The sequence below is a fragment of the Ahaetulla prasina genome, chromosome 1 (genome assembly GCF_028640845.1).
Source record: "Ahaetulla prasina isolate Xishuangbanna chromosome 1, ASM2864084v1, whole genome shotgun sequence".
In the NCBI taxonomy this organism is placed as follows: Eukaryota; Metazoa; Chordata; class Lepidosauria; order Squamata; family Colubridae; genus Ahaetulla; species Ahaetulla prasina.
Genome location: NC_080539.1, coordinates 340,635,985 through 340,662,694, shown reverse-complemented (window position 1 = coordinate 340,662,694; position 26,710 = coordinate 340,635,985). Strand labels below are relative to the sequence as shown.

Genomic DNA, 26,710 nt, shown 5'->3' with positions numbered 1-26,710 from the left:
TCGTGAAGAAGAAGACAGGGGACTTGCGCCTGTGCTGTGATTACCGCCGGCTAAACGCCATTACGGTGCGGAATCGCTACCCCCTGCCGCTCATCCCGGAGCTACTGGAGAGGTTGCGGGAGGCCACGATCTTCACCAAGCTCGATCTCCGGGGGGCCTACAACCTGGTGCGGATGCGAGAAGGAGACGAATGGAAGACGGCATTCGGCACCCGATACGGACACTACGAATACACTGTCATGCCATTTGGGTTGACCAACGCTCCCGCCGTTTTCCAGCACTTCATGAACGACGTGTTCCGAGACATGTTGGATCGGTTCGTGGTTATCTACCTGAACGACATCCTGATTTACTCCCGGTCCAGGGAAAGCCACCTTCGACACGTCGGTCTGGTTCTGCAACGCTTGTGGGAGCAACAACTCAATGCGAAGCTGGAGAAATGCGTCTTCTTCCGGACTTCCATAGAATTCCTCGGGCATATCATCTCACCCGAGGGCATAGCCATGGACCCATGTAAAGTAGAAGCTTTGTGTAGCTGGGAAGCCCCTCGTCGGGTGAAGGATGTTCAGCGCCTGCTGGGCTTCGCCAACTACTACCGGACCTTCATCCCGGGCTTCGCCACACTGACGGCTCCACTTACCCAGCTCCTCAGGAAGAAGGTTGCGTTCCGGTGGGGTCCCCCGCAGCAAGAAGCATTCACAGCCCTCAAGAAAGCCTTCGTCACGGAACCCGTCCTGAGGCATCCCGACCCGCTCCGGCCTTTTGTGGTGGAAACGGACGCGTCCAATGTGGCTCTGGGAGCGGTGCTGCTACAGGCTCCGACGAATGGCGGCACACTTTTTCCCTGCGCTTACTACTCCCGGAAACTCAATCCTTCCGAGCGCAACTACACTATCTGGGAAAAAGAGTTGCTGGCTATCAAGGCTGCATTCGAGGCTTGGCGACACCATCTGGAGGGGGCCCGACATCAGGTGGAGGTCCGAACGGACCATCGGAATCTCGAGCACCTCACCACAGCTCGGAAGTTGAACCAGCGGCAGATCCGGTGGTCGTTGTTTTTTGTCCGGTTCAACTTCCGCGTGACCTACATTCCCAGCGGTCACAACCGGAGGGCGGATGCCCTGTCCCGCAAGCCAGAGTACCTCTGCGCCAAGGACCCCCTTCCTCCATGGACAGTGCTGCCGGCAGAAGCCTTGGCCGCAGCACGGGAACCAGTGGACTTGTGGGCCCAGGTGCGAGAGGCGCAGCGCCAGGACGCCTGGTCGCAGCAAAGGAGAGCAGAGGTGGGCCCCGCGTCTCCTTGGACCTTGGAGGAGGACTTACTCAAGTTTTGGGGGCGATTATATGTGCCCACAGGACCACTCCGAGCCCTCGTCATGACCCAGTGCCATGACAACCCTGCAGCAGGACATTTTGGGTTCTTCAAGACCCTCCACCTGGTGACACGGACCTTTTGGTGGCCCCGAGTGCGGCATGATGTACATGCCTACGTGACATCCTGCGTACCGTGCCGGCAAGCCAAGACGGCACGGGGGGCCCTCCCGGGCTCCTCCAGCCCTTGCCGACACCCAACAGACCCTGGGGGGTGATCTCCATGAACTTCCTGATGGACCTGCCGCCGTCCTCTGGGTTCACCACGGTGCTGGTGGTGGTGGACATGCTCACCAAGATGGCACACTTCATCCCATGCCGCGGACTGCCCACAGCCGCAAAAACGGCCCGTCCCTTTCTGCAGCACATCTTCCGCCTCCATGGTCTACCGGACAGGGTGGTTTCAGACCGCGGAGTTCAGTTCACAGCTCGCTTCTGGAAGAGCCTGATGGCCGCGTTGGAGGTGCAGGTGTGTCTGTCGTCATCGCACCATCCGGAGACCGACGGGGGTACAGAGAAGGTCATCGGTATACTGGAACAGTATCTCCGTTGCTTCATCAACCAGCAACAGGACAACTGGGCCGATTACCTGTCCCTGGCGGAGTTTGCTTTTAACAACTCTCAGCACACCTCTACTCAGATGACCCCGTTCTTTGCCAATGTGGGGTACCATCCACGGCTCTTCCCTCTGGCACCACCGGACTCTCCTGTTCCCGAAACGCAGACCTTCCTGACAGAATTGCATGCGGTCCAACAGTTAGTACGTCAGCAGCTGGATGGGGCAAAGGAGGACTACAAACGGTCCGCCAACCGCTCCCAACGGGCAACGCCCCCGCTGGCAGTTGGAGACTGGGTGTGGCTCTCCACCAAACACCTCCCGTCCGACCGCCCGGTAAAGAAGTTGGACCACCGATTCATCGGCCCGTTCCCTGTCGAGGCAGTCATCAACCCGGTAGCCTACCGACTGACCCTGCCACGATCCATGCGGATCCACCCCGTCTTTCACCAGTCCCTTCTGGTTCCTGAGGCCACACCGAGTCCCCTTCGATGCCCAACAGGACCCGTTACTGTCGCCGAGGATGGGTCGGAGAAATACGAAGTCCACAGCGTATGAGACTCCCGCTGGCTGAAGGGTCGTTTCCAATATTTGATCGCGTGGAAGGGATACGGGACTATTTCTCCTGGGTAGATGCCTCCGACGTTCATGCCCCTGACCTGGTGCAGGCCTTCCATGAGCAGAACCCCGCCCGACCGCATCCTGATCGTCAGCCCCGGGGGAAGGGCCCTGCGGTGAGGGATAGTGTTGTGACCCAGGTTCCTGGACCCGGACTCCTGGACTCGGATGATTCAGAAAGTGAGGGAGAAGACCTGGCAAGCCCTGCTTCTCTTGAGCCCTCTCCCTCCCTGGCACCCACTCAAAGGGAGGAGGAGGGGCCAGCAAGGCCTGATTCTCTGGAGCCTTCTTCTGATTTGGCAACGCCCCAAGAACAGTTTTGGAGTGATGCAAGACTGCGCAGACGTGATCGGCGCGCGCAGCAGAAGCAGCGTTGGAAAGCCAAGTAATGATTGTCATGCAGTGACATCTGCAGAGACTATAAACTTCCTGGTTTTTTGTCTTGGACAAAGCAATGAATTTGTGTGGGCAAACTGTATCAATGGAGGGAAGAATATATTTGTGAGTAATTCTGGTCTTATCTATAATTTCGTCGTTATCTCCAGAAACTTGGCAGGCCCGTGGGTAGACATGGCCAGGACATTTATCTATGTAAATTAAATTAGAAAAGGAGGCCTCTGACTGACTCTTTGCTGGGAGTTATTGGGGGAGGGAAACAAAACACCCAGATTGTTGGGGGGGCAATAAGTTGACTTTGTATATAAATATACAAATATAATGAGACTATTGCCTTACACAATGTAAGCCGCCCTGAGTCTTCGGAGAAGGGCGGGATATAAATGTAAATAAATAAATAAAAAAAAGATCTATGAGGCCAATCTGAGGGAGAGAAGAGGAGAGGAGAAGATCTATGGGCCCAACCTCATGGACAGAAGGGGATAGGAGAGGCTTCTGTGGGGCAAACCTGAGGGAGAGGAGAGGAGAGGAGAGGAGAGGAGAGGAGAGGCTTCTGTGGGGCTAGCCTGAGGGAGAGAATGGGAAAGGAGAGGCCGATCGTAAATTTTCAAGCTGTAAATGTTGATTTATCAAATCCGATCACATAGTTTTGTAGAGAAGCACTGGTATCCAGCTAGTAATAACATATATACAAAATATATTTAGATTCCAGAACATGGTTTCAAGGGTGCCTAAAACCAATTCTGCAGCTGAGCAAACCCATCCAAGATTCTATTTGGTTTTGACTCCAATTATGAGGCTTAAAATTCATTGAAGAGTCACACTTAAATGGCAGAAACTAAAAATACATTTTTTTCTTAGCACTCATAGAAGGTAGGACAAACTGGGCATGTGAGCTCTGTAATCACATTGCCTAGAAATTAGCTCAAGCTAAAGAAGTTTATGCTGGCTTCTTGTATTTATAGAGAAAAAAATACTATTGTTCTGTTACAACATATGTTTGTGGTGCTTCAGGCAGCATCGGGCAGAACTATACTAGAAAGGGCTGGGATAAATTCACGTGAACTCTTTGTTAAATTTAAGGGGGTGTTTATCTGAACCTCCTATTAATCCAGAAAGTCTTGTACCATATGGGGAGCCTTTAAACTCTGATTTGCATGGCAGTATACAGATCAGATCTCTTCCATCCTTCTTCCTGTCTGGGTTCTGGGTAGTTCAGCATTACAACTAAGTTGGGTACCATCTGTGGTAAAGAGTACAGTAGACAGAACCAAAGTCCTTGCCAGCTCGAAAAGCCAAGAAAGACACATTGAGTTTCTCTAGGCAGTTTCCTTTATTGTTTCTCAGCTACAGACAGAAATTTTGCTGAATTAAAGCAGACTACTTCTACCATAAAATCTATATTCTGGGAATGGTTAGAAAGGAGCTATCTACACCTTCTTTCTTCCACACAAGTTGTCTGAACTGAGTTGCCTCTTGTTCCTCTGGAATTCACTCCCTCCTTCCTGGGAATCTGGATTACATTCCATCACATGGTGGTGGTGTGGGTGTAGCCAAAGAGGAACAGATGGGAAAGTTGTGCCACAGGTGATTCTTGAGCCAGTGAAGAGCACTGAGCCTGGACCTGCAACAGGTTGAATCCCTATCCCATGCCTTGTGTATTTCTCCCACAGGGGAAAACCAAGATTTCTTTTATGGCTAGTGAGAGGGAGGGAGGGAGGGAGAGATATATAGAGGGAAAACAGCTCTAATTTCTAATATACTGGTATTCTTCAATCTCATAATCCTCCACAATAATACCAGAAATTTCCTTCTCTGGCTTCTTCATCATAACCACCGTGCAGACACTCATCTATATAGGATTTTAACTAGTTCAAGAGAGTTGCATCAGAATTAAATTTATAGAGAGTTTTACAACATATTTCAAGCAAAACAGTAACAAACTCTATTCTGAAATCTTCTATTTCTGTTACTGTTTTTATTTTATTGGATTTGGTCTGCTTGTTGAGATACTTTCCAGACATGGCTACTCTTTAAGAAAAAGTGTGGGGTTGAGGAGAGTAAATGTGGAAACAAATGAAAAATAGATTCAGGTAAGACATAATCTGACCAACATCAAAGGGGAGAAGGAGAGGAAATGAAGGAAAGAGATTCTAACACTTAAGAGAATTGTGAAACACAATGGCAGGAGTCTGAGATCCCAGTGGAAGAGCTGCGGATGTGACAAGTTCATTTTTACTGCCCAGACATATTTGTAGCTGCCAAAATAATCTGGCAATCCATGATTATGTTCATTTTTGTCTAGGGGCAATGGCTGGTGTTTGTGACTCAATTCAGGCAGCAAAATGTCTTTATTTGATTCTTATAGAAAAATGGGCAATATTGTCTCAACACCAGGAGATCCTGGGCTCCAAGTGCAAGCACTGTGTGAAAGAGATACACTTTTACAGCACATATATTTATTTATTTATTTTATTTATTTATTTCATCAAGCATATATTTTATGACAGATACAAGTGTAAACATAATTATAAATACATGTAAAGGTTATGAATAAAAGAAAACATTAGGACAGGGACGGTAGGCACGCTGGTGCACTTATGCATGCCCCTTACAGACCTCTTAGGAGTGGGATGCGGTCTACAGTAGACAGTCTAAGGTTAAAGTTTTGGAGATTTGGGGAAGAAACCACAGAGTCAGGTAGTGCATTCAAGGAGTTGACAACTCCATTACTGAAGCCATATTTGCTGAAGTCTACTTTGGATCAGTTTACCATGAGTTTGTATCTATTGTGTGTTCTTGTATTGTTTTGGTTGAACCTGAAGTATTCATTGGCTGGTAGGGCATTGTAGCAGATGGTTTTATGTACTATGCTTAGGTCAGACCGAAGACAGCAAAGTTCTAAGTTGTCTAATGCAGAATATGTGCATTAGACAACTTAGCATATATGCAGAACAACTTGAGATAGAAATAAAAACAAGTGAAGGCCCTTCTCAAAATAAGTTTTAAATGTGCATATTTGAATTATGTATCATTACTATTATTATATAGTAATGTTAGTTTTATCCCAGAAAACATCCTGGCTGGAGAATTCTAGGAGTTGAAGTCCGCACATTGTTGCCAAGGCAGAGAAACACTGGGCTAGGGAACAGAGGAAGCCCAAATGGGGGGGAAGAATCTGTAGACTTCATGCTTTAATTGCATTTTGTTGCACAGGGAGAAATTCCTCAAGAAAGGCAAGTCGCTGTTGGGTAATGGAAAAGGCAAAGACCATTCATGCTAGGGATATCAAAGCATAGGGGATGGGAAACCCCATATTAGCTACTATATATCTGAGATATTCATCAAAATCAGCAGGAAGTCTAATCCTCAGTTCCAACTCAGTTCCCCAAAGATGTTGATTGTTTCTGACAATTAGAAGCCATTGCATATCCATAGTAAGCAAGACTTTGATTTTGGTCCAGGCATATCGAAATGTGAATTTGAGTAGATTCACCCAGCTCTGACGTCTTGGACAACTAATTGAAAAATCCTTACTGCAGACAGTTGTTGAAGGTCGGGGGGGGGGGGAAAGCACCTGACATGTTCCTAATGAAAGACAGTTGCTGGCAATCATTTGCTCAGTTGTCCATAGCTGGGAGGCGTAGGGTTCCCTGCACAGAAGCTTTTCTAATTTCCATTCTAATTTGCAAGTCATAAAAAGAGAAGCCATTTGTGATACGGGAGCTTCCATTTAATTTCTTGTCACCCTAATCATGCCAGTTTAACCCTCACTTGCTTGCTTGATTGCTTTGCATGCTCAGTTGATCCATAGCCTTCTCCTGAAAATGTAGTACGTTCTCAACTGGGGCCTCAGATATTAATACTTCCTCTTTGCAGTTTAAGAAAAAGAAAATAAAAATGCTGCAGCCTCAATTATTTCTGAACAACTTGGCTGTGAGTTGCAGTCTAGAACCAGTATGCAAGAAAACAAAATGCATAATTATCCATATTGCTTTATCCACAACTATGGCAGTAATGTGACAATTGATTTGGACACATAACTTCTAGGCAATGTTAAGCTAGTCAAAATATTAAATTTGAAGGATATTCTGCCAGACAAATTTTACCATTTCAGTTTCCAGTATAACATACACATCAGTTCATGTAAATCCATTTGCCAGAATTCATTTATTTATTCATATGATAAATATAATTTATATATTTAAGATTATCAGCCCAGATAAAATGTATGATTTAGAAATATAAAAATGCCAACTAAATACTGTAGTGTACCAATGTAGTTTAGATTGGACTGATAAGCCTTTCAGAATTGAAAACTTTATAAAAGATGTAAAGCCAAGTGAATTTCCTCTGAGAATTCAAAATTGTTAGGATAAATACAAAAAAGACTCACTTCTCATACCCCTCACTATTCATGAAATAACAGTGCACACAAAGCATGAGCTGGATGCCATTCTTAAGTCTTGGGCAAGCTTATGTAGCAGAAGATAGTTCTCAATGAAAGTATTTTACAGCCACAACTGGAGAAATATTTGGCGGACAATTCAGAAAGCCAGAATATCAAACCCAATTTCATATATGCTAACTGAATATTGCTTCAGAAACGGATGTCAGAATATGCATCCAAGTGTACAAAGAACAATTGATATGTTCTGATTATTTTATTTATCTTCTTCAGGTATAAATGGAAGTTACTCAATTTTGTCCACATAAATTGATCACCAAGTGGATGTCATACCTAATGGAGAATTTACCATAGTTCCCTCTGATTTAACTGTGCCCATTACATAATTATCAAATAGCCAGGCAAGCTATCAAGTTTGTTTATGGGTAGCCAATTTAGTCTAATGGTTAAGGCACTACACTAGAAACCAGGAGACTGTGAGTTCTAATCCAGCCTTAAGCATAAAAACCAGATCGATGACTTTCAGTCAAGCACTCTCTTAGCCCCACTCACCTTGTGGGGAAACTACCAGGAGGAAGAAATATTAGATATGTCTGCTGCCTTGAATTGTTTATTGTTCAATTATTTATTAGATTTTTTTTATCCCAGCTTTATTACTTTATAAGTAACTCAAGGTGGCAAACATACTTAATACTCCTTCCTCCTCCCATTTTCCCCATAATAACATATGAGATGAGTTCAACTGAGAGAAAGTGAGAGGCCCAAAGTCACTCAGCTGGTTTCTGTGCACCAGGTGAGACTAGAATTCACTCTCTTCTTGTTTCTTATAAATATGATTTAAAAAAAACATAGTTATTTTGTCTGAAGCTATGTATATCCAACCTTGAGAGTCTAAATGAGGATGTAGGAAGGCTCTTGCTATATAACCAGGCCATATTAATGACTGTTATCTATATGTTGTAAGCATGTGCAGAGGAATCTGTGATGTGATAACAGAATAATTAATTTTTCTAAGGAAGTTATGGGAATGTAGTTTTTTTTATTTATGTATATAAAATAAAGCAATTATCACAAAGAAACGAAGAAGTTAAGAGAGTGTTGAAGAGCTGCCCCCTACTGGCTGCTATTGGCAGATAGAGCCAAGTGTCCTAACTAAGGCCTTGAAGAATTTTTAGGACTTTGGGGAGCTCCATGAGTTTCTGTGTAGTCTTTGGACCAGCTGCCCTTGACAAAACTGATAAATTAATGATATTCATAATCTTCAACCCCATAACCCAGAGAGACCAGAATTACTACAGCCAATTAAACCTTCACATCCTGTGCAGAGTTGATTATTTACAAAACCTGCAGACAGAGAAGATGGAGAACAGCAAAGTTTATACTACAAAATTTAAATTTTGATACTTCTCTTCCCCCTCCCCCCCCCAAATGTATAAGAATAGGTATCCTTTTACAAGAATTGCAGTTCCCAAAAATGCGGAAACTGCATTTTTTTGTGCTTAATAATTATCACACCAGAACAAACATTGCATTTGCTCACTAGAAAAGTTCAATGAATTCCAGTAAATCTCTTTCATGAACTTGATTTTCTGAGGAATGGCCCTTTGTTACTTTTTTCTTCCCCCCTTTCTTCTGAAGCTAAAATCACACCTTTACTGGCACTTGTGCAGTGATGAGCTTCATAAATCAGATGCTTAACAGATTAAGAGAGTTGGCAGGGACCTTGTAGGTCATCTAGTCCAACCCCCCCCCACCCAAGCAGGAGATTCTACACCATTTCTGACAGATAGCAGTCCAGTCTCTTCTTGAAAGCTTCCAGTGATGAAACTCCCACAACTTCTGAAGGCAAGCTGTTCCATTGGTTGATTGTTTCACTATCATAAAATTTCTTCTTATTTCCAAGTTGAATCTTTCCTTGTTCAGCTTTCATCCATTATTTCTTGTCTGTCCTTCAGGTGCTTTGGAAATTAGCTTGAACCCCCTCCTCTCTGTGGCAGCCCCTCAAATATTGGAACACTGCTATCATGTCTCTCCTGGTCCTTCTTTTCACTAAACTAGCCATGCCCAGTTCCTGCAACCATTCATTCTATGTTTTAGCCTCCAGTCCCCTAATAATGTTGGTTGCTTTTCTCTGCACTCTTTCTAGAGTCTCAACATCTTTTTTTGTAGTGTGGTAATGCAGTATTCTAGGTTTGGTCTTACTAAGGCTTTATAGAGTGGTATTAGTACCTCACTTGATCTTGATTGCATCCCTCTGTTACTGCAGTTTAGGATTGCATTGGCTTTTTTGGCTGCCGCTGCACACCATTGGCTCATATAAGGACCGGGATAGCTCAGGCTGTTAAGAAGCCTGTTATTAGAACACAGTAGCCTGCAATTACTGCAGGTTCAAGCCCGGCCCAAGGTTGACTCAGCCTTCCATCCTTTATAAGGTAGGTAAAATGAGGACCCAGATTGTTGGGGGGCAATAAGTTGACTTTGTAAAAAATATACAAATAGAATGAGACTATTGCCTTATACACTGTAAGCCGCCCTGAGTCTTCGGAGAAGGGCGGGATATAAATGTAAACAAACAAACAAAATATTTAATTGGTTGTCCACTAAGACTCCAAGATCCCTTTCATAGTTACTACTATTAAGCCTGGTTTCACCCAGTCTATATGTGTACTTTTGGTTTTTCTTGCCTAAGTGTAAGACTTTACTTTTCTCTACATTGAATTTCATTTTGTTAGATAGAGCCCAGTGTTCAACTCAGTCAAGTTCCATCTGGATCATGAGCCTATCATCCACAGTGTTGGCTCTTCCTGCCAGCTTAGTATCATCCACAAATGTGGTACGTTCGCCTTCTATTCCCTCATCTAAGTCATTTATGAAGATACTGAAGAGTACTGAGCCTAAGACCTTGTGGTACCCCACTGCTTACTTCCCTAGTAGCATTAAGGATTACTTGGTGAGTATAGTTTGTCAGCCAGTTATAAATCCATCTAAAGGTGATGCTATCTATTCCACTTTTTTCTAGCTTACAAAGAAGTAGGTTGTGATCTACTTTTTTGAATGCCTTGCTGAAGTCCTAAGTATACTATGTCCACAGCATTTCCCTGGTCTACTAATTTAATCACTTTGTCAAAGAATGAAATAAAATTGGTTTGGCATGATCTGTTTTTTAAAAACCCATGTTGACTTCTAGTTATTACTTTACTTGTTTCTAGATGTTGGCAGATCTGTTTTTTTTATTAACTTTTCCAGTATCTTCCCGGGTATTGATGTTAAGCTGATTGGTCTGTGGTTTCCTGGGTCTGGTTTTTTGTTTTTGTTTTTAAGATGGGAACCACATCAGGTCTTTTCCAGTCCTCTGGTAGTTCCCTGGTGCTCCAGGATTTTTGAAAGATGTGGTATAGTGGTTCTGAGATGACATCTGTCAGCTCCTTTAGAACTCTGGGATGTAATCCATCAGGTCCCGGTGATTTGTATTCATCAAAATCAGACAGGTGTTCTCTTATTATTTTTTACTTATTTCAACTTTTATTTCTAGTCTGTCTTTTATAGTTATTTTTTTGGTAGATTGGACTATAGGTTTTTTTTGTGTGAATCAGTTGGATCTTCACTCATTCTAGCACACATATCTGCTCTCATTTTACTATATAAGGAGCAACTTTCTTCCTTTAGATCAACCATCCTTCTCCAAAAGAACAAATAAAAATGTTTTCAATAGACAGGTAGTTGGCACATGATTAATCTAAATAAAGGAGCTTTAGGTCTCAAATTAGCAAATCAGTTTTCTGGATTCTTACAACACACTAATTCATATGTCATTTAATCATAGTTTACAAAGTCAATCCAGTGGTCTTGGGTCACAAAAACACTGAAACCAAAAGTTATTAACACAGACTGGGTTACATAATGTGTTGAGCCTGAAATAACCAGTCACATTTTGGTCTGGCCTGTTGAATAAACCCAGCCAATTATTTGGCTTCCCAGAACATTTCTTCTCTGTTCACAAACGTCAGGGCAAAGATCATCAAACTTTAGCCCCAGAATACATTTTTTAAGGAGATGACCTGATTCATTTGGCAAAGATAATAAGAGGTGGTGAATGGGAGAACACGTTTCATTTGGCATAAGCAATGAGAGGTAGTGAAGAGGAGCATAAATAATTCACTTAACATGGGTAATAAAAAACAACAAATGAATATGTCTTGTGAATAATTGCCTCCCCCTCCAAATTCACACAGGCCTGGGAAGAAACAGGATAGAAAGTACTGAAGCTTTTCAACTGGCCATTTATTGGTAAATTTATTTATTTATTTATTGTATATTTATTTACTTTATTGATTTATCAAATTCCTATAACCATGTATCTCATGAATGTGACTCTGGGCAGCATGGAAAAGGCTTCTAAGGATATTATGGATAGCCAAGAAGCACAGCAAAAGTAGATCATAGGATAAGTCAATATAGAATACTCACTTGAGACACAAATGACTTCTCCCATTTATTATTATTATTATTATTATTATTATTATTATTATTATTATTATTATTATTATTATTCAGATACATTGTGTGAAGACCTAATCTTTGGAGAAGTCATGAATATTGGAAAAGATAGCAGGAAAGAGAAGACAATCAATAGCAGAGTGAATGGACTCGGTTACAGCAGTAATGGGTATATCATTAGAAGGTCTGCAGCATCAGGTTGGGAATGATCTGGAGAAAATCTGTCTATGTTATCACACTTAATCAATCAATCAGCAGAGATGAAGATGTATTTCCTGGTACAGTATTGGATATTTTCCCAATAACTCTTTACATTCCACAGTACATGCTGTGAGACACATTTGTTGGTTTGTTTGCTTGTACCTTCATTCATGAAAAATATTTGCATGGCCTCCAATCTTAAAACCAAACTCTGGAAAGCTCACAACAAAAGAATAAAACAATGCACAGTATACAAATGATAAAAGGAGAGAACAACCAAACCATCCGTAGTGCAGACTATGAGATACTTGGAACATTACAAGCCAAAACTGCAAATAGAACTGGACAGAATCCTATTAGATTTAAAGTTATAGAAAAGCACATCCTTATTTAATGGGGGGGGGATTCTGAGTGATAAGAGCTGTCAGGCAATAGAATCAATTACCCCAAGAATGATGGGCTACCCCTACTAGATGTGCTTAAGCAGAGACTAGGCAGAGCCATCTGTCAGGGATATTTTAATTTGGATTCTTGCACTGAGCAAGGGGATGAGTTCAATTGCCTACATGTAATGATATTCTCAGAGCCTATGAAACAGGATGTCCATTTGCAATATTACAGGGCCAGAACATCTGCATATTCCTCTCATACCAGGGAAGTGAGTAGCAACATCTCCACTGGTTTGAAAGTACTTAGCAAGAAGATCAAAGAACCCCCAACTTTAATTTACAGGTAAATGGAGCACTAAAGTAAATATATCCAGGTTCCAAAATTATGTAACCTAACCTTTTTCCTTTCAATAAAATCTATATATATAAAAGTGAAAAGCACTCATGCATTAATCACAAAATCTCCAGAACTGTAAAGCCTACAAACTTGAAATTTGCCACATATGTTCCTCTTGGCTTCTAGGTGCTCACTAAGAAAGAATTTTTCAAAATGACCATCAGAGCATTAGTATTTCCTATATTATTATAACACGCTTTGATGCTAATTAGTTAGACGTTCTATTCCCCCTCCCAACTTGAAAAGAACTCTTGAGAGAATGGGATAGCATAGGACAGGCTTCTGTGGGGCAAGCCTGAGGGAGAGAAGGGGCTAGATAGCCTGAGGGAGAGAAGGGGATAGGATAAGAGACGTTTCTGTGGGGCAAGGCTGAGGGAGAGAAGGGGAGAGGCTTCTGTGGGGCAAGCCTCATGGAGAGAAGGGGCTAGAAAGCCTGTGGGAGAGAAGGAGATAGGATAGGAGATGTTTCTGTGGGGCAAGGCTGAGGGAGATAGGATAGGGGAGGCTGTAAGTGTCGATTTATCAAGCCTGATCACATAGTTTAATAGCGAAGCACGGGGATCCTGCTAGTCTGGTTAATAAGATTATTACAAGAATCTAGTTTTGGTTGTGAAGGGCTGCTAGAGGTGTGACATCTATGATTTGTTTATTCTACTGTGTGAATTGAGTCAGTGTATTCAAATTATAGGCAATCTTAAGGCACAACATTGGCGGTTTCTCAGCACCAAGGTCCTAGCTGGACTAGTCCTGCCAGATTAAGTAGAATGAGGCATTCACCTCAGATGGGGGCAGAGGTGGGTTTGTTTTATTTTTATTTATTTGTCACAACAGTATATATAAGCATAAGCATGAAAATAACTATATAATATATAAGCATATATATGAGCATAAGTATGTAATAACTATATTAATTGGATATAATGAAAGGAAACAATAGGACAGGAATGGTAGGCACATTTCTGCTCTTATGCACGCCTGACTCTGACCAGTTCTGGAGAACCGGTAGTGGAAATTTTGAGTAGTTCGGAGAACCGGTAGTAAAAATTCTGACTGGCTCCGCCCACATCTATTCTCTGCCTCGGAGTTCCAGCTGATCGGGAGGGAATGGAGATTTTACAGTATCTTTCCCCTGCCATGTCCACCAAGCCATGCCACACCCACAGAAGCTGTAGTAAAAAATTTTGAAACCCACCACTGGATCGGGGGGGGGGGGGTACTGAATGGAAGAAAAGGTAGTAGCTTTGTGGAAGATTTTCTCTCTTGAAACCTCACCTGCATCTCCTTAGATATCCTGCTATACCTTAAATTGAGGGATGATGTCTTATCATAAAAGGAAAAATGAACATGTAATTGCCAGCTATTTTTATTTTCTTGTACAGAAAAGGAAAGGGGAAATTCAGTTGTGTCACATAAAAGTAAGAAATAACACGTACATTTAAATTAGTGTACACAATTAGATTTTGTCAAAAAAACACGTAGGTAAACATCTTTTCACTTCAAGGAGCAAACTTGATCCAAGCCTGCCTGTTTGTAATTCTAATGAAGTAATAGCTTTGACGCACCGTAGTGGAAATTTTGAGTAGTTCGAGAACCGGTAGTAAAAATTCTGACTGGCTCCGCCCACATCTATTCTCTGCCTCGGAGTTCCAGCTGATCGGGAGGGAATGGAGATTTTACAGTATCTTTCCCCTGCCATGTCCACCAAGCCATGCCACACCCACAGAAGCTGTAGTAAAAAATTTTGAAACCCACCACTGGATCGGGGGGGGGGGGGGGTACTGAATGGAAGAAAAGGTAGTAGCTTTGTGGAAGATTTTCTCTCTTGAAACCTCACCTGCATCTCCTTAGATATCCTGCTATACCTTAAATTGAGGGATGATGTCTTATCATAAAAGGAAAAATGAACATGTAATTGCCAGCTATTTTTATTTTCTTGTACAGAAAAGGAAAGGGGAAATTCAGTTGTGTCACATAAAAGTAAGAAATAACACGTACATTTAAATTAGTGTACACAATTAGATTTTGTCAAAAAAACACGTAGGTAAACATCTTTTCACTTCAAGGAGCAAACTTGATCCAAGCCTGCCTGTTTGTAATTCTAATGAAGTAATAGCTTTGACGTACCCGTAGTGGAAAAAAGGCAGCTTAAAAATACAGCATCTATGAACAAGTGTGATCATACTGTTACCAATGAAACTTATCATACATATTGATTTATAGCTGTTTGGTTCGTATATAAAGATGTCTATATTGTTTTCTTGGTAGCAGTACACAAGTATAAAAATGAACATGCATGAAAGATGGAGTGCACATGACAAAGAGAAGAATAAGCTACATGTATTCATACACTGGGGTTGCCTTTCATTTATACACTCCCCATCTCTTTTTTTTCTTTAGCTTTCAACATTTTTATTAAATTTCAGCAAAGGGGAGGAGGAGGAGGAGGAGGAGGAGGAGGAGGAGGAGGAGGAACAGGGCCTCTGGTGGCTCAACAGACTAAGCAGTCTGTTATTAACACAGCTGCTTGCAGTTACTGCAAGTTCAAGTCCCACCAGGCCCAAGGTTGACTCAGCCTTCCATCCTTTATAAGGTAGGTAAAATGAGGACCCAGATTGTTGGGGGCAATAAAAAGTTGACTTTGTATATAATATATAAATGGATGAAGACTATTGCTTAACACAATGTAAGCCGCCCTGAGTCTTCGGAAAAAGGCAGGATATAAATTCAAATAAATAAATAAATAAAACAGAAAAGAGAGGTGGGAGGGAACAAATGACCTAGTTCCCAGCTACACACAAGGATATCCACTAAGCTCTGGGAATGCACAAGATTTGCAAAATAGAAGCAAGTCTTCAAGAGAACAAACTAAGCACAGTTGGCAAAAATCAACTCTGTATTGAACACTGAGCATACCTAATGCCCTCCACAAGCAGACTCATTTCATCTTTCTATGGTTAAACTTCTTCCTCACAGTAGCCCAGGCTTTCCCAACCTGAAGCTATCCAGGACTCTTTCTCACAGCATCAAAGTCAAAATGTCTGTAGATTGTGAATCCTGGGACTGGACATATGTTAAGCTACTGAAGTTCGCAGATGACACAACAGTGATCGGTCTCATTCGAGACAATGACGAATCCGCATATAGACGAGAGGTCGAACGACTAGCCTTGTGGTGCAACCAAAACAATCTGGAACTGAACACACTCAAAACCGTAGAAATGGTGGTAGACTTTAGGAGAAACCCTTCCATACTTCCACCTCTCACAATACTAGACAACACAGTATCAACAGTAGAAACCTTCAAATTTCTAGGTTCTATCATATCGCAAGATCTAAAATGGACAGCTAACATCAAAAACATCATTAAAAAAGGACAACAAAGAATGTTCTTTCTGCGCCAACTCAGTAAGCTCAAACTGCCCAAGGAGCTGCTGATTCAGTTCTATAGAGGAATTATTGAGTCTGTCATTTGCACCTCTATAACTGTCTGGTTCAGTTCTGAACCCAACAAGAAAGACACAGACTTCAGAGGATAATTAGAACTGCAGAAAAAATAATTGCTACCAACCTGCCTTCCATTGAGGACCTGTATACTGCACGAATCAAGAAGAGGGCCGTGAAAATATTTACAGATCTCTCGCATCCTGGACATAAACTGTTTGAACTCCTACCCTCAAAACGACGCTATAAAGCACTGCACACCAGAACAACTAGACACAAGAACAGTTTTTTCCCGAAGGCCATCACTCTGCTAAACAAATAATTCCATCAACACTGTCAGACTATTTACTGAATCTGCACTACTATTAATCTTCTCATAGTTCCCATCATCAGTCTCTTTCCATTTATGACTGTATGACTATAACTTGTTGCTGGCAATCCTTATGATTTATTTGATGAACGTATCTTTTCTTTTATGTACGCTGAGAGCATATGCACCAAGACAAATTCCTTGTGTGTCCAATCACACTTGGCCAATAAAAATTCTATTCTATTCTATTCTATTCTATTCTATTCTATTCTATTCTATTCTAAAAGATTCCTGAATGAAATACGATAACATTTTTTAAAAACAGCAACTCCAAACATTTTCTTTTGGGAGGAAGAAAAATAAGAGGTGGTAGCAGTGGAAATAGTGGAAAATTTAGCTGGGAAGGCATCTTCCGAGACAAGCTGCACGAGAAAAACAAAAGCATGCATCAGAAGCAGAGTCAGCCTTCCAGCTGTTTCTTTCGGAGTTTTACTACAGAGTATCTCTCATATAGCAGCAGGTGGCACTATACAGCCGTGCTGGAACATGACATGAACTGTAGAAAAATGGGACTGAAAGTTGGAAAAGATTTTGTGTAAAGAAAAAAAAATGTCTGAGAATGTCCTATTATATAAATAAGTGATTGCAAGATAGATCTCAAAGCAGTATGATGCGGCTGCAGAAAGAAAGTGAAGGAAATTAACAGAACCTAAATTTCCAAGTCACAAAGACATAAAAGTGATATGAGAAGATGTTCAGAGGCAAGCAGGAAATACAGTCACTTACGGAATTCTTAAAGAAACTGAATGTGTGTGTGTCTGTCTGTCTGTCTGTCTGTAAATGAGAAGCTGGATATGAAAAACTTTCATTTTTCAAGACTTTCATGTTAAATGCAACGTCTCCCATGAATTAAGATTGACTCCAATGGCAGATGGACATGGCTGTGTACTTTTCTTGCAACAGTATAGCAACAGCACCTAGACTTATATATCACTTCACAGTGCTGTACAGCACTCTCTAAGCAGTTTAGAGTCAGCATATTGCCTCCAACAATCTGGGTCCTCATTTTACCCACCTCGGAAGGATGGAAGGCTGAGTCAACCTTGAGCCTGATGAGATTCGAACTGCCAAACTGCTGGCAGCTGGCAGTCAGCATAAGTAGTCTGCAGTACTGCACTCTAATCACTGCGCCACCACAGCTCAGTATAGTAGCTGGTTGCCATTTCCTTCTTCTGGGAATGCTGGTTATAACAAAATAAAAGAATAATAGATTTGGAAGAGACCTTGGAGGTCTTCTAGTCCACCCTCTGCTCAGGCATATCATTTCAGATAAATTATTGTCCAATGATCTCTTCTTAAAAACCTCCAGTGTTGGAGCATTCACAACTTCTGGAGGCAAGTCATTCCACTGATTAATTGTTCTCACCGTCAGGAAATTTCTCCTTAGTTCTTGGTTGGTTCTCTCCTTGACTAGTTTCCATCCATTGTTTCTTGCCTTGCCTTCTGGTGCTTTGGAAAATAAGCTGACCCACTCTTCTTTGTGGCAACCCCTTATATATTGGAATACTGCTATCATGTCACCCCTATTCCTTTTTTTTTTCATTAAATTAGACATATCCAATTCCTGCAACCATTCTTCATATGTTTTTGCTTTGTGTGTTTGTAAGCGAGTGAGTGCATGTGTGTTTATTTCCCAGCCTACCCTACAATCCTTTGATTTTCTATAGAAACCCATCGAAGTATGCAACAGGCTTTCAGCTGCTTTGCTGAGATCAGCTAAAGTTTTTTTTTTTACCTGCTGTAGGCTATCATGAAGAAGAGAGCAATTATTTACTCTACTGCCCTAGAAAGCAGAGCTAGATCCCGTAGCAGGGGTGAAATGTAAAATTAGTTACTACCAGTTCTGTGGGCATGGCTTGGTGGTGGTGGGGTGAGCGTGGCCAACTTTTTTTTATACTTTTAAAAGCATTTTTTCTACAATCTCTTCGAGTAGGTAAAATTTTTCATTGTAAAAAAATGCTTTTAAAAGCCTGTGATGATCAGGCAACTCAGCTGGGATTGCCAGAGGAAAAAAAACTTTTAAAGGGTTCTGATGATCCCAGCTGAGTTGCCTGATTGCCAGAACCTTTTAAAAACATTTTTTCCACAACCTCTTCGGACGAAGAGCTTGTAGAAAACATGCTTTTAAAAGGTTCTGGCAATCAAGCAACTCAGCTGGGATTGCCAGAGGAGCCTTTTAAAATATTTTTTTACAACCTCTTTGGCTAAAGAGATTGTTTAAAAAATGCTTTTAAAGGGTTCTGAAAATCCCAGCTAAACCACGCGATCATCAGAGGCTTTTTTTTACTTTTAAAAGCTTTTTTCGGCCGAAGAAAAAATGCTTTTAAAAGTTAGAAAAAAACCCTATGATGATTGCGCAGCTCAATTGGGGCGGTGGGGGAGCAGGGATTTTTGCTATCAGTTCTCCAAACCACCCACTGCCATCGCTACTGGATCAGGCGATCTGGTCCGAACTGGGAGCATTTCACCCCGTCCCATAGATTTCATTATTGGTTAGCAATTAAAGGAACTGCAACTTAAAGTGCATTAACAGGAGCATAAAATTCATGTTACAGGAAGTAATTGTTCCATTCTACTCTGGCCTGGTCAGACAAATTTGAATGAATTCAGAAGAGGGCTACCAAGATTCTGAGAGGTCTGGAAAAATAAGCCCTGATAGGTATAACTGAAGAACCTGAACAGCCTTCAAAAGGCAACTGAAGGGAAATAGGAGAGCAGTTTTCAAATATCAATGGGGTTGTAACATAAACGTATGTGCCTAAATGCCCAAAACTTTTTGGTTTAAAACTAAAAGTAGAAGGTCCAGGTTAGACATCAGGATAAATTTTCTGACTATACAAACTATTAGGTGATAAACTCAGCTGTACATTCCACTCCAAACCAACCCAACGAAGCTGTCGAGGTGATGGCCCGGTGTCTTGAGGCCGTGCGAGTCTGGATGGGGAGGAACAGGCTCCAGCTCAACCCTACCAAGACAGAGCGGCTGTGGGTTCCGGCATCCCGGTACAGCCAGCTTTCACCTTCGCTGACTGTTGGGGGTGAAGTATTGGCCCCCAGGGGAAGGGTGCACAACTTGGGCATTCTCCTGGACGATCGGCTGTCTTTAGAAGAACACCTGACGGCCGTCGCCAGGGAAGCAATTTATCAGGTTCGCCTGATTCGCCAGTTGCGTCCCTTCCTTGACCGGGATTCCTTACGCATGGTCACTCACGCCCTCGTTACCTCTCGCCTGGACTATTGCAATGCTCTCTACATGGGGCTCCCCTTGAAGAGCACCAGGAGGCTCCAGCTAGTCCAGAATGCGGCTGCGCGGGTAATAGAGGGAGCACCACATTGCTCCCATATAACACCTATCCTACGTGGCCTGCACTGGCTGCCGGTAGCCTTCCGGGTGCAATTCAAGGTGTTAGTGACCACCTTCAAAGCACTCCATGGCTTAGGACCGGGTTATCTATGAGACCGCCTTCTGCCACCGATAGCCTCCCAACGACCTGTGCGCTCCCACAGAGTGGGCCTGCTCAGGGTACCGTCGACCAAACAATGTCGGTTGGCGGCCCCCAGAGGGAGAGCCTTCTCTGTGGCAGCACCGGCCCTTTGGAACGAGTTACCTCCGGGGTTACGCCAACTCCCCGACCTCCGAACCTTCAAGCGGGAATTGAAAACTTTATTATTTAATCGTGCGGGACTAGCCTAAATGTATTTTAATTACAGTTTTTAAATTTTAAAGGATTTTATGTCGGTCTTGACCATTTTAGTAAATTGGCCAATTAAATATTCGTTTTAAATGTGTTTTAAATTTGTTAGTTATATTATGTGTACTCTTGTGTTTTTAATACGGCTGTAAACCGCCCTGAGTCCTTCGGGAGAAGGGCGGTATAGAAATTGGATTATAAATAAATATAATAAATAAATAAATAAAGAGAAATAATGAATTCTCCTTTGTTAGAGGTCTTCAAAGATTCAATAGTAGTCCCTCAGAGATTCCCTAGTAGTTTCTTCACTGAACAAATGTCGTACTAGATAATGTCTAGAATTATGTCCCACTTTATAATTCTATTACAAACCTGATGACATTTCACCCTCCTTAAAAGTGGTATGATCACCTCCTAAATCCAACCAATCTCCTCCATTCAGTTAGTTACCAAAGAACTAGATGGACATGGAACCAGCGTTACCAGCCCATAGGTTGCAGAGCTTGTATCCACTTCCCTAAATTCCACAAGTTTAAAACTATTTTACTGGGAAACTATGGGATATTTTTTAAAAAAATACTTTTATAAGTGAAAACTGCTGGTCTACTTGATCATTTCAAATACTAAATCATACTGAACCATACTCTATGGATTGGGAACAGGAAATTACCTCTATTGTCCTGCTTCTCCAAAATATTCCAATGCATTTTCCAATGATACTTGGTTTCTAATTTAGTAGGACTTTTTCTATGTTATGTTCTAGCTAGTAAGGCAACGGTCCAATAAGGCAAATGTTTATGTCTATAGAAAACCCTGAGCATTAGCTTTTATATATAATTTAGCAATGTTGCTCTAACTTAAAATACTTTCAGAAAGAAATTGTAGCCCAGAGGACATATGCATAATACCTGATGAAATCCCCTCCTCCCATTCAATGCACACGTAAGTTATCCAGTGTATGAAATGCAGCTACTAAGAGTTATTTTTAGATTTATTTCGTCTTGTCAACCCAATGAGTCCAGAGCTGCTTTACAATACTGTGAAGGTTAAACTAGTTATAGAAAAAGAAAGAAGATTTCTGCTCATGGCTGCTATAAAAATGTCATGGAATTATTTCTAATTTTACCATCAGGTTAAAAGAAGTCTCCTGGCTTTTTTTCTCTCTCTCCCTCTTTTTAAAGGGGGATAATAAATTCAAAGCAATCCAATGCTGGAGAAGCACCGTATGTTAAAACAATAAAGGCTGATGAATGGTTGGGTTGAGTCAAAGTTGGATGAGGATTACTTTGTATAAGGATTATAAGAATTAAAATACAACACATGTGGGGACACTAAGCTAGTTTGGGTTGGTTTATAGACAGCCATTGAGTATTTCACTTCAGAAAAATCCAAAAATTTAACATGGTTTCTTTTCAAGCAGGACCTCATTGCTTTTGTCAGAATGACAACTGCCGTATTGGGGCATTGTGCCACAAGTTCGTCAATCCAGACACCCTTCTATGTACATACTGATGCTTTTTTCATTGATACATATTGTTGGGTATGTGTTGTTGTTGTTTACATTAATGTCATGAAATCTGCACATTCTAAAATCTTTATTACCTCTCCTTCTGATGGGATTTTTTCTGTTCCACAATTCTCACAGCTGTTATTATATGAATAATCAAATATGTATCTTCTTTGCTATATTTCTCCGGTAATATACCCAATAAAAATGCCTCTGGTTTTAACTTTGTACATTGGTGCAACATTTCTTCTAACCATGCCTGTATTCTAATCCAATAATCTTTTTGCTTCCGTACACGTCCACCACATATAATAATATGATCCAGGCAATTGAAAACATTTCCAACATTTAGCTGATTTATCCTTAAACATTTTTGCTAATCTTTCTGGTAACATATGCCATCTATAAAACATTTTATATAAATTTTCTTTAGATGCAGTTGCCATTGTTAATTTATAATTCCTTTCCCATAGTTGTTGCCATCTCTCTAGTTCTATTGTATAACCAAAGTTTTTTGCCCATATTATCATTGTCTCTTTTACGTCTTCCTCTTCTAATCTGATTTGCAATAAGTAATTATACAATTTCTTAATCATTTTTTCATCTGTCCCAGTCAATATCTCCTGGAATTCTGATTTTTTTCAAATTAAAACCATACTGTTTCAAATCTTTATCATATCTTAATTGTATTTGCAGTTGTGTATACTAATCTGTCTCAATCCATTTTTTTCTAGTTCTTGTTTCTGTTTTAATTTTCACTTCTCTGTTAAAATATCCTTATATCTCATAATATAGATATTATCCCGGCCGTCTCCAGGAGAGCTTTTTACCAGGTTCGCTTGGTTCGCCAGTTGCGCCCCTTCCTTGACCGGGATGCCTTATGCACGATCACTCATGCTCTTGTCACCTCTCGCTTGGATTATTGCAATGCTCTCCACATGAGGCTCCCCTTGAAGTGCACTCGGAGGCTTCAGTTAGTTCAGAATGCAGCTGCGCGTGTGATAGAGGGAGCCGCACGTGGCTCCCATGTAACACCGCTCCTGCGCAGACTGCACTGGCTGCCTGTGATCTTTCGGGTGCACTTTAAGGTTTTGGTTACTACCTTTAAAGCACTCCATGGCTTAGGGCCTGGGTACTTACGGGACCGCCTGCTGTTACCTCACGCCTCCCACCGACCCATACGCTTGCACAGAGAGGGACTTCTCAGGGTGCCGTCCGCCAAGCAATGTCGGCTGGCAGCCCCCAGGGGAAGATCCTTCTCTGTGGGGGCTCCTACCCTCTGGAACGAACTCCCCCCTAGTTTGCGTCAATTGCCTGACCTTCGGACCTTCCGCCGCGAGCTGAAAACGCATTTATTTATTCGAGCGGGACTGGCTTAAACTTTTTAAATTCTTAATTTTTAATTTTACATATTAATTTTAACTGGGGTTGTAATTTATATGAATTTTAAGGGTTTTTAGGGTTAAACATTTTAAATTTTGGCCAATTATATAATAAGTTTTTTAATTTTCTGTTTTAATTGTACACTGTTATTGTTTTATATTGGCTGTACACCGCCCTGAGTCCTTTGGGAGAAGGGCGGTATAAAAATCTAATAAATAAATAAATAAATAAATAAATAAATAAATAAATAAATAAATAAATAAATAAATAAATAAATATTTGTCACGTTAATCATATTTGGATGTGTTAAAGCTTCTATTGTTGAAAGCCACATTGGTATCTTCATATAATGTCTTCCTTTCACTCTTTCCCATGTTATTAGCTAACCATTCCTTATGTAATGTCTCTGAAAATACTCATGCATCCTATTTTTTCCATACCAAAGAAAAGCGTGTCACCCTAGTTGCAAATCATGTCCTTCCAGAGTCAATATTCTCGTATTTCTCAATAAAATCCATTCTTTAACCCAGGTTAATGTCGCCGCTTGATAGTATAGTTCCCAATTTGGTAGTACAAACCCTCCTCTAGTTCTAGAATCTTGGAGCAGTTTAATTATTCCTGCAAATAATTACTGGCAGCATTCCAGTTTTCCATTTTTAATTATAAGATTTTCGTTGAAAAAAAATATTCAGATGGGGTTATATCACAAAGGAAATATTTGGGAGCAGAACAGTAGTGAAATCCAGCCAGATCTATCCGGCTCGCGTGAACTGGTAGCGTCGGCGGTGGGAGGCTCTGTCCACTCAGTGGGATGTCATTACGTCCCGTTTTTCACGCTCTGTGCATGTGCAGAAGAGGCGTGCAAGAGCATAGTGAGCACATTATCACTCCTGAACTGGTGGCGAAGGTAAGTGCATTTCACCACTTGAGCAGAATGATGTCTTAGGCACTACGTACCCTATCCCCATGATAAATCACAGTTCCTTTCATGAGAAGGTCTGCTTCACATGTCCTAATGTTAGAACAATCCTCAGTTTGTGGACTAGGCAATTGGAAATCTCTGATCTTTCAGAAGCTGTTAACTGCAGCTCCAAGCTACACCAACAAATAATATACAATTGAGGAATGCTGCTAACAGTTGTAATTCAGAAGTATTTTGAGAAATATGGGTGAATTTTAATCAGGCCAAAATTCAAACTCTACTATGAAGTCTTAGGTTAGGGAGGTCCAAATTATAAAAGCAACATGACACAATGGTGACATAAGCTCCACCCTCTTTGCATGCATGTGTGAAGTTGCACACCTATATGAAAAGGATGGAGCTTGTGTCACAACAGCAGAGATTGCTTTTGTCATTTTGAAGAAAGTTTCCAATCCTGTACAAGGGATTGAATGGTATAAAGCAGTGGTGAAATCTGAACCGGTTTACTACGGGCTTGATGGCTGCGCATGCGTGCTGCACATGGCCATGCACAGTGCGTACAATGCACCAAATGCGAGGTGTGCATACACACGCAGTGCATACCAAAAGGAGGCATGGGGTAAGTAGAACAGCGCATAGGTTGTAAAAAATGCTTTTAAAAGTAAAAAAAGGCTCTGACAATCATGCGGCTCAGCTGTGATCGGCAAAGCTTCTTTTAACAAATGCTTTAAAAGTAAAAAGGCTCTGACGATCACGCAGCTCAACTGTGATCGTCAAAGCTTCTTTTTTAACCTTTTAAAAGCATTTGTTAAAAGAAGCAGCAAGTGAGTGACCGGGTGATTTGGTGGGCATGGGTGGGAGGGCAGGGATTTTTTCTACCAGTTCTCTGAACCACCCGCCACCATCACTACCGGATCAGACGATCCGGTCTGAACCAGGAGCATTTTACCCCTGGTATAAAGCCTAGCTGGACTGATTATGATAATAAAGTGGAAGATTCTTCTTAAAAGCTACAGGGGGAGGTCTCCAACTCATTGGAGTCATTGAGTTGACTGACAACTCCATCTGAAACTTGCATTCCACATTTGGAGTAGTGTTTTTGATACAGCCTTTACAAAAATGCTGTATAGGAGTCCTTTTCTTAGTAAGCTTATTTAAAATTAGATTCAAATTTCTTTCTAAAATAACGTCTTTGTTCAGTCCAGATGTGTTTCATATTCCTGAAATATGAAAACCTGGAAAGTTTACAATGCATATATACTTTCCACATTATTAGCAGCCATTCTTCCAAGATTATAGAAATCCTGAAATGGATCTGTATCTCTTCTCAAGTGAATCTCAAATCAACCCAAAAATTAACTTCCGCTTTAAGCTACTGATCTTCCTGTTTCAGCCAGCGACTCTTCTGATTTTCTGGTGCACATGAGCACGCAACAATCAGCTGGAAAACACTTTTTCCAGCACTGCTGCATGTAAAAAGGTCAGCTGATTGTCACGCATGCATGCGCGCCAGAAACCCAGAAGAGAAACAGGAGACACCGCACATGCCACACGACATGGCTCCGCATGCCATTTTGAGCACGCATACCATAGGTTCGCCATCACAGATCTAGAGTTTAAGTATTTAAGTAAAACTTTTGTTTTTGAAACTTGGAAAATATTAAGTAAGAGGCATGCAATCAAAGATACTCTATGAAGCAGCCAGTCATATGATGACTCTTACAGTAAGCAGATTGTCGTCTTCCCATGCATGGTTGTTTCTACATTCATTATGGACAATTAAGAAGCTGTCAGCAATGATAATATAAGAGTGCTCCTTCCAGCCAAGCCCCAGACAAAATGCACATGTTTTTCTAAATTTTGTTGGACTTGTTTTGGCCTGCTGCAGAGCTTGAGAAACACTGCTAGAGGGCCACCCTATGGTGACTCCCAGCAAAATTAAACTCATTATGCCACAGTTAATCTCACCTAACCTGTTTTTGATTTGAGACAGCAGAGTTGTAATACCTGTTCCAAGCAGCTTGTTCGACAGACTGATCCACCGGACTGGCTGGCACAGGTCAGCATTGGTGCAATTGGTTTAATTTGTTTTCTGTAAGATTAGGCTGCAGTGTTGGATGTGCTGACACATTTATTCTCAGTTTTCACTAAATAATTCATGGAATTATTTCGCTTAATTCACCAAGTCATTTCACTTAATTTATTTTGAATGAGATTCATGCTATATAGTTCCTACATAGGAGTTTAGAAGATAGGAGATATATATGTTCAGCCATGAACCATAAGAAACTTCTATGAGATGTTTAGGCAAAGTAACATTTAAAAAAACTTTAAAAATGAAATATATAGTGGGAATACCTTTCCAAATCATATCCACTAAAACCAATATAAATATAATCACATGCAAAGTGTTTAAAGGAAAATACATTATTTGTTTATGAAAAGTATAATATATTAAAAAAGACACAAATGAGAAAGTAACAAAGTCTATGTTGCAGAATAATAATCTCTTCTTTCATAGCAGCTTCTCAGTTAATAAAACATTCAAAACGCCATTTTAACA

General features: G+C 41.3%; 1 protein-coding gene across 7 annotated transcripts in view; it reads right to left on the bottom strand.

Annotated features, from left to right (window-relative positions):
* The window catches only part of KIF26A (kinesin family member 26A), a 238,481-nt gene that overhangs the window by 207,565 nt on the left and 4,206 nt on the right, over window positions 1-26,710 (bottom strand). The window contains exon 3 of one of the 7 annotated variants that reach the window (XR_009152696.1): window positions 14,643-17,824. The exons of the other annotated variants lie outside the window; for them this stretch is intronic. The gene's annotated coding sequence lies outside the window, so the exon portion shown is untranslated. Of the gene's footprint in view, window positions 1-14,642; window positions 17,825-26,710 lie in introns of those variants that run through there. 7 annotated transcript variants of the gene reach the window in all.